Here is a 12,671-nt window from a genome sequence, read left to right as displayed (position 1 = left end):
ATCAGAGTTTGATAAAGACACGATGGGCCAAAATGGCCTCCTTCCATGCTGTAATTTCTATGATTCTGTGATTTGCTCTTAATTTCAGGCTTCTTTTATTTTTATGCTTGTTCTTAAAACTTGTTTATGTTGAGAGAAATTTCCATGCACCACCATTTCTACTACTCCATTGTGTTTGGAGCTGGTCTCCACTACAAAAAGCTGAGACCCTGAATGCAAACTTGTGGGACCAGCTCCCAAGTTTATCTTGCTGAAACCAGTGGCCTTAACCAATGGCACATTTGTAGGCTCTTATTTTCTAGGATTTGTGATGCCGGGAACTTGCTGACAGAGGTATAATTGTGTGTCTGCCTCCAGCTGTGCTCTTCTAAAATTGACATCATATATACTTTGGATGTTTCTCCACAAGTGGATAGATGTTTTCACCTCTCAAGGGTCACAGAGGGAGGGGTGGCCAAACCCTCAAATCTGCAGTAGAAGCTTGGGGTAGGGCACGGGGGGTGGGGGGAGGGCGGGTGGGGGGCTGGTGGGGGGGGAGGGCGCGGGGGTGGTGGGGGGGGAGGGCACGGGGGTGTTGGGGGGGGGGAGGGCACGGGTGGGGTGGGGGGGAAGGCACGGGGGTGGTGGGGGGGGGAGGGCACGGGTGGGGTGGGGGGGGGAAGGGGGTGGGTGGGGGGAGGGTGGGGTGGGGGGGGGGGGAGGGCACTGCCGGCGAGCGAGCGAGGATGTGAAGTACTAGTGACCATCAGTTCTTTCAGTTACAATGGGCTCAAAATTGGCCAGGAGGAGTTCCGTTTATTTTGGAGCAAGTTGATTTTTCTGGAGTATCTTAAAAATCCGCATTTTGCACGTTCAATTTGCGCCAGTGTGAGTAAGTTGGTTACAATTTTTTAGTTTTGTTTTTCTCAAAAGGGGGCGTTACCAGCCACCTACGCCAGTTTTGACCATTTAGGTCACTTTGGCCAGCTAACAGTTACTCCAGATCTACTTAGGCCAGCGTATGTGGCCACTTCAGAAAACTCTTGCAGAGAGTTAAGAAATCAGCGCAGGTAGGTACATCGGAGGCCAGCAGAACTTAATGACTTAGAAACATAGAAAATAGGTGCAGGAGTAGGCCATTCGGCCCTTCGAGCCTGCACCACCATAAGTTAGAATCATGGCTGATCATTCACCTCAGTACCCCTTTCCTGCCTTCTCTCCATACCTCTTGATCCTCTTAGCCATAAGGGCCATATCTAACTCCCTCTTGAATATATCTAACGAACTGGCATCAACAATTCTCTGTCGTAGAGAATTCCACAGGTTAACAACTCTGAGTGAAGAAGTTTCTCCTCATCTCAGTCCTAAATGGCTTACCCCTTATCCTTAGACTGTGACCCCTGGTTCTGGACTTCCCCAACATCGGGAACATTCTTCCTGCATCTAACCTGTCCAGTCCTGTCAGAATTTTATGTTTCTATGAGATCCCCTCTCACTCTTCTAAACTCCAGTGGACACAGGCCCAGTCGATCCAGTCTCTCCTCATATGTCAGTCCTGCCATCCCGGGAAGCAGTCTGGTGAACCTTCGCTGCACTCCCTCAATAGCAAGAACGTCCTTCCTCAGATTAGGAGACCAAAACTGAACACACTGTTCCAGGTGAGGCCTCACCAAGGCCCTGTCCAACTGCAGTAAGACCTCCCTGCTCCTATACTCAAATCCCCTAGCTATGAAGGCCAACATGCCATTTGCCACCTTCACTGCCTGCTCTACTAAAGAATGTGAATAGGATCAAACAGCTATACAGGACATCATATGACAAACTTCGCAAAGTTAATTTACTATACAACAAGCATTCATGGAAGCTTAAATTACAAAAATAAAAGAATAAAAGATAGTTGAATTAAATTGCCCTCATCTCTCAACTAATTTAAACAACTAATTTGTTTGCAATGATTATACTGGGCCAAAATTGAGCCCATATTATCTAAAGTCCTCTGTCACTTATGTTCTTCTTTCACAATAGCACCAGGTGAATAGGCTTGACAAATGGTCATCATTATTCACGAGACAAAACATATTTACATCATTTTTTCAAAATATCCAAAAGTCCAGGAAAATGACAAGCCATTAAGAAAGTTCAAAAATAGCTATAGTGCATAAAATTTCAAACCTGAGGTTGATCACACCGGGACGTCACTCAGCCAGGGCTAGGGGCGGGTATCTGGTCCCACACACACAGCAGCTGCAGCACGCACACAGAGGCTGGGGGCGAGCAGCTACTGCGCATGTGCAGACGTCCCGGCACGGTTTACAGTGCAGGACGCTGGCTCCGCCCCCGACTCGACTGGCCACGCTGTGCGAAGACCGAGGAGAGGCCGGACAGTGGCCAAATTGGGGTGCGATTTTTTTCAGCACACTTATCAACGGAGAAAAGCGGCGCATCTCCAGTAAGTGCACCGAAAAAAGGGGTGGGCCAAATTTGAGCCCAATGTTCTGTGTAAGAATCTCTAATGATGGCCTTGATGGTACTGGAGTATTCCTCCTTCTAATTAAACATGGGTAGTGAATTCAGAGGAGGATTTTGAAATTTGTCCCACATATTTTGGGTCACTATTAATAGCTGAGATCTCAGTTGAAGAGAACTCATTGCAAGTATTTCACTATGGAGGAAATGTGCAAATGGTATGTTGGTGTTTCCCTGGACTGCTGCTGGGTATGAGGAAATGGATACCATGGTCCACATCTTTTGTACCTGCTCTATGACTCAAGAATATTGAGAGATGACTTTTTTGGATGAAGGTTGTATTTTTTGACTGCAACTTTGACATTTTCCTAATTTTACCAGTTAAGGATTAATTCAACAACAATCTCCAATTTATATCTTTTCCTGTCTTTTTGAGATAAATGATACATTTGACACGTGCAGAATGTTGTGGAAGATGGCTCAGTTGGAAAGAGTTTTACATTTCTTTCAGGTGAATTGTAATAAATCTTTCAAGCTGTGGACCCCATTCCTTGACTGCTGTTTACCAGCTGTCTTTGCAGCTGGTCGACTAGTGTTCTGATCGATGAGAAATTTCTGGAACTGATTTTGACTGATTTATAGGTTTATCAGAGGGATGTGAGGCTTTTTTCTTTCCTATACCACATGTCATGCATATTATATCTGATCCAACTGATGGTCATTTACATTGCGTGTGTACTTGTTAATTATATAACCACTGCAGTGAAATATTAATGCATAAGGTAGTAGGTGTAATTAATAAAATTTGAAGCTTTAAAAAAATAATCTCAACACTTCATTGATACTCAAATACATGACAGCATTTATAGATGTTTTTTTTCCTAATAACAAGCAGGCCCTAACATATTTTGGTTAAAATGTTATACCTTCTGTCGTGTGTCAGACTTCTTCAGATGTGTTAAAGTTAGTGGTTTTTGCAATGGGATAGGCTGTTTTTGTAATAGGCTGCTTAGCGTCTGGTACTAATCCATCCGCTGTTAATTTTGTTAGTGTTACAGCTGGCAAATGTTATGTTGGGACAGATTGTGTATATTGCTACAGGGCCCTTCTGTTTGTTTTCCACTATACTGAATTTTAGGATTGCTGACTTCTGACTGATCAGATGAACAAGTGATTGACACATCAATTAGTCATTAAGCACGTTTAATAAAGATTACACAAATATTTCTGTTGACCATGTCTCCTTGTGTATTTCTGCTGAGTGGAACTTTATAGTACATTGGTCTTCATATCGAAGATGGAAATCCTTTTAAATAATTAAGTTAATAATCTGACTTTGAATATATCAGTTACTGTATATTCCTATGATTTTCCTTCTTTCTTGCTCTTTTCTTGTTTTCTTTCCCTTTCTCCTGTTCTCACCTTTTCTCTTTTTCCCTGCTCTCATTCTTTTCTTCGTTCTTGCTCATTTTTTCATCACAGTAATTTTAAATGTCCTAGTTTTGGTTTTAAATATACCATGGTTTTTTTTTATCAATTACTCTTTCTGAAATTGACATACAGGAAATAATCTTTCTGTAAACACTGATCTGATCATAGCCTATGAAAACTGTTGTACTACGTTTATAATTATACTTTGAATGGGGGAAGGTTGGATGATGTGGAAGAACAGAGATATTTGGATTTCAAGTACACAAGACCAGGGGTCACAGTTTCAGAATAAGGCGTCGGCCATTTAGGACTGAGATAAGGAGAAATTTCTTCACTGAGGGTGGTGAATCTCTGGAATTCTCTACTTGGAGGACTGTGGAGGTTCAGTCGTTGAGTATATTCAAGACAGAGATCGATAGATTTTTGGATATTAAGGCAATCAAGGGATATGGGGATAGTGCAGGAAAGTGGATTTGAGGTTGAAGATCAACCATGATCTTATTGAATGGCAGAGCAGGCTCGAGGGACCAAATGGCCTACTCCTGCTCTTATTTCTTATGTTCTTATTAAAAGCAGCACCTCAAATGAATAAGGACATAAAATAAACTAATGGAATACTGGGTATTATGGCAAGGGGCATAGAATTTATAGTCGAGATGTAATAGTAATTCTATATGAAACCTTGTACAGAGGGATCCAGAATGTGGGGACATCGATATAAAATTAAATGAGAAGATTTAGGATGAAAATCAGAAGAAGCAATTTTATACGCAGATGTGCGGTTGTGGAATGCACTACTATAGTTAGTGATTGAAGCTATGTCCACATTTAAGAATAGGTTCGACAGGTTGTTGAAGGAAAGAGCGTTAAAAGGATATGTAAATGGAGAGCACATAGGATCAGGACTGCTACTCGTGTGGAGGATAAACACCAACATGGACAGGTTGGGCTGAATAGCCTGTTGCTATATTGTCATTTTTATGTAAAAGTGGTTGTCACTGAAATAATGATTGCAGTAAAATATGAATTTAAATTGCTTCTTATAAATTAATTTACCAAGATTTAAAAAAATAATGATTAATTTTAACCCACCTTTTTATGTGATTCTCTTATCTAGTTGCATTTTTTTAAATGTTTAAAGCAAGTGTATCTATAACCACTGAATTGTTCATAAGTTGGAATTAACTTTTTCCACTCAATCTTCTAATTCCTTTAAATTAGTATACTGAATATAACGCACGTTTTGTAAAATGCTAGAGGCTAGAAATTCATTTGCATAGCGCCACCCGTTAACGCCTGAGAGGGGCACTAACGGGCCGCTAAGCGCTTACTGCCCGAGCGCCGCACTGACAGTGCCTCCCGCGAAATTCAGTGGCGGCAATTCGCGCAGCGCACACTCGCGCCACCCACTTGGTGACGCTAAGAGTGTGCAACGCCCCGTTAGCGCCGCGATCACTTAATTCAATGTTTTCGTCTGCCATCGCGCCTGGTGCTAATTCCGACAGGAAAAGCAGGCCTCCCGAAAAAGCACCCGGGGCAATATTTCAATGGATGAGCAGTTGGGTCTTTAGAATGTTGGGTCTTTATATTCATGTAGCTCTCTTAGTTGTTAAACACTGTTGTGTATGTAAACAGTAGCTCCCTTCCATTTCACTCAGTTTTCAGGTGGTCCAGCTGACCTCCCCTTTAAGCACTAGGATGCTGGTTTCCTAGCGCCACAACTTTATCTGCGCTCCCTCGATAGTGCCCCAAGAATCAGGGTTAGTGCCCTAAGAGGAGTGTGGAATGCTTCCCTTAGCGCTCCACTCCCCTCTTGGGGCACAAAAAATCAATATCCCGGTTGGAGGCGGTAAACATCGCCTGCCGTTAAAGTTAGTGACTAGGCGGTATCACCATCTCAAACCGGGTTATATGAATTTTTAGCCCTAGGGACATCCCTATTTTTATTAAAAATTCATTGTTTTCTACATTTGATTTTTTTTTTAAATTCATGTGTTTCCCTAATAGCAAATTGTATTAACTTTCTGATACCTGTAGCAATTTTGATGCTTCTGCTGATATAACCAGTAAACTGGTGATTGGTGGCAAACAATTTGTCGAATGTATTTTGTCATAATTTGGACAGTTCCTGCAGACCTTTTCTTTAATTTTTAAAATAATTTTTATAAGTGTGTACTTATCGTAATCTCTAGCATATGGAAGTCGGGCAAAAGGTAACCGTAGAATATGGAAACACTTTTGTCATGCCTGGGGCATGAGCACTCCTGATTGACTGACTTGAATTTATTCACTTTTAAAAAAAAAAATGGTATTTCTCACTGTCCCTATGTTTCCGTTCACTACAATGTAGCGACTGAAGTTTCTGTGAAACCAGTCCATAACATGAATTCAAGGATGCCGTTATACTATACTTGTGCCATGTATACCTGACAGATCTGAGTTGCACTGCTAGCTACCCATAGCACTGCATCCAGAAATAAGCAAATTCTGCGCATAATGTTCTATTTAGCAGTGGGTTCCTTTTTAATGTTTGAAGAAAGCCATTGGAAGCATCTACTCGCAAGTGAAGAGTAAAAGAGCTTGCAACTGTTGGCTTCATGTCCTTGGGAATCAGATTCAAGAAAGAAAGGAAAAAATAAAATAAATACATTTAGCATCTTTTACAGCCAATGAAGTACTTTAAAAGGGTATGTCATGTTATAATGTATGCATATTTGTGTACAGCAAGATCCCACAAATGGCAATGCGATAAGTTACATGATAATCAAGTAGTGTTGGTTGAGAGACACCAGGATAATTCTCCTGCTCTTCTAATAGTGCCATGGTATAGTTTGCATCCACCTAGGACAAGAGACGGGGGCTCAGCAACAAAGTTGGATTGCTACTCCTGATTCGATGCATCATTTAAATTATTGTTTGCTGGCAGAGTTCAGAAGCAAATCGAGGCAGAACGAGTGCACAACACCGATTTGTAGTATATTTCCAATTTTGTTTTAAAGGTAGGGTTTTTGAAACACATTTTTAATGATTAACCCATAGATAAAGTTGAAAATCCATCAATGAAAGTAAGAAAGAAACTCTTCATTTGAAATTAAACTTGTATGTAAAAGTAAATAGGCAGAGGGGAGAAATGCAATATTAGGAATTCAACCATCAGTTATACCAATTTGAGGAATATATTTCATTTACTCATAACTTTAAGTTACTGATAATGGAAATCTGTCAACAATTGTGCAACAAAAATTATGTAATTCTGTAATGTATACTGATGCACACTAATCAGCACTAATCCATAATTATAAATTGCTTGTGAGTTGCATTTTAATATAAGTGGGGTTGGGGAACTGGGTACCATAGTGGGTTAGAAACTGACCTTTCCACCTCTGCAACTTGGGTTCAAATCAATCCCAGACTGCTAGCTTTGAGGCTCCTATGTGAATTGAGCTTGAGCTTGGACTCATTTCACTATATGAGAAAGTAAGAGGGCGTTCAAAATTGAGGGATTTTCATAGTATAAATAGGATAAAAACAGTCAGTTTCTAGTCGGAATAAATTTCAGGTCATCAACAAAAGTTTTTTTTCATGCAAAGGGTTATTAGTATATGGAATGACATAAGAAACAGAGGTGGGAGCAAAGTCCATTATAGCTTTAAAAGGAAAGTGTAAATATTTGAAAAAGAAAAACATTAAAATGGTATTGGATTAAGGTGCAGTAAGCAAACTGGTATCATCTTTACTGTTCAATTCTTTGATTCTATGGGCAGTCTCAATCCCGTTCCTAGTGAGAGTGTTTTTTTTTACATAAAACTGCCCCATATTCAACACTAATTAACAGTGTCACTCAGATGAGCATAAGGGGTTTGATGGGGGAAATTGCTCTACTGGTTCATTAGTGATTGTGGTTGAGAGACATTGAATAGAAGGACCATTTAGCTGTGCTATTCTTGACCCAGGGTACGGTAGCAAAGTGGTTATCTTACAGGATTAGTAATCCAGAGGCCTGGGCTAATAATCCAGAGACGCGAGTTCAAATCCCATCATGACAGCTGGGGGAATTTAAATTCAGTTAATTAAATAAATTTGGAATTTAAAAGCTAGTATCAGTAATTGTGACCATGACACTATCAGATTGTCAGAAAAACCCAACTGGTTCACTAATATCCTTTAGGGAAGGAAATCTGCCGTCCTTACCTGGTCTGGCCTATGTGTGACACCAGACCCGGAGCAATGTGGCTGACTCTCAGCCACTCCGTTGTACCAAACCGCTACAATAAAGTCAGCACTGGGAGTACCTTCATCATACAGTGGTTCAAGAAGGTGGCTTACCACCACCTTCTCAAGAGCATTTGAGGATCAGCATAAATGTCAGCCTTGCCAGCTACGCCCACGTGAACGAATAAATTTTTTTTTTAAAGTTGATGCTGGCCGACTGAAAAGCATTAACTTCCTACACCTTGTTGAGTTCATTTTTTTTTAAAAAGACTGCACTATTTTACCAGATATTTCGCATGTGCTCCATATGGAGTATCAGTTACATAAATGAGCCATCACTCCTTACAATCTGAACTATAAAGCTGCACCTGCAATATTTGGTAATGTAGCATTGTCCCTGGATCAATTGGAAGCCCTCGTTATTCTAGTTATCTCACTGGAATTGAGATATGCCTTCCCATGTCCTCATGTCTTTCGATTCTATTAGATTAACATGCAACAGACGTGCAATCCAGTCTTTAAACTACTAATCAAGTTTGTTTAAATGAAAACTGACCAATAGCAGAAGTTCACTACAGCAGATTTCACTTGATTACTAAATTTGTAATTTGCATCTCAGGGAAAAATAATAAAAGATACAGTACTTCGCTGAATCTCCAAGTAGTACTGAATCTGAATGTGTCCATAATACAAACTTATATGAGGTTATGTTCAAACACCACAGAGTCTTGATGAGCCATCGCCACATGTGTTGAGGTATAGTGGTCACATAAGAACTGAAGACCTGAGAAGGTTATCTCATTTATCCTCAGATTCCAGAATTCTTGGCTATACAGTTGCCTCTGAAGTGGACTTCAAACGATCATGTCCCACTCTTCTTAGAAACCTCTGCTACTTTTTTTTATTAAACTGTAAAGATTGGACCGAGGTAAAATAAATTAAAACTGCCTTACACCAACAAATATAGCAGTCGCTCACAGGAAGGTTCAAAAACATGGGGCTCGTCTACAACAAACCCCTTAGTTCTAGACTCTCCAGCCAGGAGAAACAATCTCTCAGTATCTTTCTTGTCAATCCCCCTCAGAATCTCGTTTTGTATGTTTCAATTAGATCACCTCTCATTCTTCTAAACTTCAGGGAGTATAGGCCCAATCTACTCAATATCTCCTCATAGGACAACCCTCTCATCCTAGGGATCAACCTAGTGAACCTTCGTTGCACCACCTCTAAGGCATGTGTATCCTTTCTTTGGTACGGAGACCAAAACTGTACACAGTACTCCAGGTGTTACCAACGCCCTGTACAATTGCAGCAAGACTTCCTTACTCTTGTACTACAACCCCCTTGCAATAAAGGCCAACATACCATTTGCTTTCCTAATTACTTGCTGTACTGCATGTTAACTTTCTATGATATGTGTACAAGGTCCCCCAAATTGCTCTGAACACCAATATTTAATAGTTTCTCCCCATTTAAAAAATATTCTATTTTTCTAATCTACCAAAGTGAATAACCTTGCATTTCCCCACATTATACTCCATCTGCCACCTTCTTGCCAGCTCACTTAACTTGTCTATATCCTATTGCAGACTCTTTCTGTCCTCCTCACAGCTTATTTTCCCACCTAGCTTTGTATCATCAGCAAACTTGGATATATTACACTCGGTCCCTTTATCTAAGCCATTAATATAGATTGTAAATAGTTGAGGCCCCAGCACTGATCCTTGCGGCACCCCACTAGTAACAGTCTGCCAATCTGAAAACGACCCGTTTATTCTTACTCTCTGTTTTCTATCCTTTAACCAATCCTTTATATATGCTAATATATTACCTCCAACTCCATGAGCCCTTATCGTGTGCAACATCCTTTTGTGTGGCACCCTATTGAATGCCTTTTCAAAATCCAAATATATTGCACTGGTTCCCCTTTATCTACCCTGCAAGTTACATCCTCAAAAAACTCTTAATAGATTTCCTTTTCATAAAACCATGTTGAAGCTGTCTAATCATATTATGATTTTCTAAGTGCCCTGTTACTACTTCCTTAATCATGGATTCCAGCATTTTCCCAACTATTGATGTCATGCTAACTGGCCTGTAGTTCCTTATTTTCTCTCCCTCCTATCTTGGTTGACAGTGAGGAGCAAAGCTTTAGCCTGCAGGAAGATATCGATGAACTGGTCAGTTGGGCAGAAAAGTGGAAAATGGAATTCCATCTGTAAAAGTGTACGGTAAGGCTTTTGGGGAGGGGCAACAAGGCAAGGGAATACACAATAAATGGGAGAATATTGAGAGATGTGAAGGAACAGAGGGACCTTGGAGTGCAAGTCCACAGAGCCTCAAAGGTAGCAGGACAGGTCGATAAGGTAATTAAAAAGACATACGGAATGCTTTCCTTTATTAGTCAAGGCATAGAATATGGGAGCAGGGAAGTTATACTAGAATTGTACACAACACCAGTTAGGCCACAGCTTGAGTACTGTGTATAGGTCCGGTCACCACAGTACAGGAAAGATGTGATTGCATTAGAGGGTGCAGAGGAGATTTATGAGGATTTTTCCAGGACTAGAAAAATTTAGCTATGAGGAAAGATTGGGGTTGTTTTCTTTGGAACAGAGGAGGCGGAGGGGAGATTTAATTGAGGTGTATAAAATTATGAGGGGCATAGATAGAGTGGATAGGAAGGACCTGTTTCCCTTTGAGGGGTCAATAACCAGGGGGCATAGATTTAAAGTAGTGGTAGAAGGATTAGAGGGGAGATGAGGGCCAGAGGGCAGTGGGGGTCTGGAACTCACTGTCTGGAAGGGTGGTAGAGGAAGAAACATTCATCACATTTAAAAAGTACTTGGATATGCACTTAAAGAACCATGACCTACAAGGCTACGGACCGAGTGCTGGAAGGTGGGATTAGGCTGGGTAGCTCTTTTTCGACCGATACGGACATGATGGGCTGAATAGCCTCCTTCTGTGTCGTAATTTTCTATGATTCTTGAATAGCGGTGCTACATTTGCTATCTTCCAATCCACTGGGGCTATTCCAAAATCTAGGGAATTTTGGAAGATCACAACCACTATCTCTGCAGCCATCTCTTTTAGAACCCTCGAATGTAGGTCATCAGGTCCAGGGGATTTGTTGGCTTTGAGTCTCATTAATTTCTCTAGTACTTTTTCTTTACTAATATTAATTACTTTGTTTTTCACTCTCGTTAGACCCTTGGCTCCCCACTATTTCTGGTATGTTATTTGTGTCTTCTACTGTGAAGACAGTTACAAAATATTCATTTAACATCTCTGCCATTTCCTTATTCCCCATTATAATTTCTCCTGTCTAAGCCTCTGAGGGACCCACATTTACTTTTGCGACTCTCTTCCTTTTTACATACTTGTAGAAGCTCTTGCTATCTGTTTTTATACTTCTTGCAAGTTTATTAATTGATAGAGATTGATTGCTATGATTGGTTAGCAAATCCACCATTGTTGTATTATGCAACTACTAGGATGGTAGATAGCGAACTAGATGGACCGTGGTCTTTTTTTAATCTAGCATTTTCTAAGTTCCTATGTAATATTTTGAAAGGAAACAAAGAACAGACTTAGAGTTTCCAAATACACAAATGTATAAAAATGGGAGGAAGTTGAAAAAGCTGTCATAAAAGCAAAATCTTAGCGTGGAATTGAAAAGATCGTAGATTTTATACACAGTGGCATTAAGTACAGCAGCAGAAAGATAATGCTAAACCTAGAAAAATTATTCTAGTTTTGGATATCTTTAGAAAAGATATGAAGGCCATGGAATGGATGCAAAAGGGATTCACAGCGATGATAGCAGGAATGAAGGTTATAGTTATGAAAAAGGGCTAGAGAAACTAGGATTTATTTAATTAATACACCGGTTCAAATGAGAGCTGATAAAACATGCTCAAAATTATGGGGTTTTTCATGAACTCAGCAAGGAAAAACTATTTCTTTTGGTCAGTGAGCTGGTAATTCCTGGGCATGAATTTAAGATGCTCACCAAAAGAACAAAGAGAGATGTTAGAATTTAGTTTTTATGCAAAGGGTTGTTGGAACAGAGAATATAGCGAAACAGTGGTAGAAACAGAATGCTATAATGTCTCTTAAAAGGAAATATATAAATATTTAAATGTTTATATGCTATAATATCTTTAAAAAGGAAATAGATAAATATTTAAAAAGGATTGTGTAGGCAAATGGGTCTAGATGGATAGCTCATCAAACCAGCACGGGCAGCCTCCTTCTGCGCTGTAAGATTTTATGATTTACAGCTTCCTAAAAAAATAAACCCTCGTGTGTTTAACAAATATTCCAATATAAATCCAAGTGTCTAGCAAAATTAGCAGCATACTAAATTCTACTCCGAAGTAGTGGCTCTTGTTTCGATGAACCATTAATGGTTTTATTACTTTTTTAAAGAAAAATGTTGATAGCTTGAAACTGAGTATTATGGGTCAGCTTTGTAACTTTTAAGCAAGTTTTAATTTTCATAACATGAAAATAGCCTTATTAAAAGCATACCTTCACATTTGAGACAGTTTAACATAGATCCTGATTGCTATTAACAG

General features: G+C 40.0%; 1 protein-coding gene across 5 annotated transcripts in view; it reads left to right on the top strand.

The window, feature by feature from the left end:
• The window catches only part of usp45 (ubiquitin specific peptidase 45), a 106,987-nt gene that overhangs the window by 35,624 nt on the left and 58,692 nt on the right, over positions 1 to 12,671 (top strand). The gene's annotated exons all lie outside the window — the stretch shown is intronic.

This window comes from Pristiophorus japonicus, chromosome 7, assembly GCF_044704955.1.
Source record: "Pristiophorus japonicus isolate sPriJap1 chromosome 7, sPriJap1.hap1, whole genome shotgun sequence".
Classification (NCBI taxonomy): domain Eukaryota; kingdom Metazoa; phylum Chordata; class Chondrichthyes; family Pristiophoridae; genus Pristiophorus; species Pristiophorus japonicus.
This window is presented reverse-complemented; position numbering and strand designations above follow the sequence as displayed.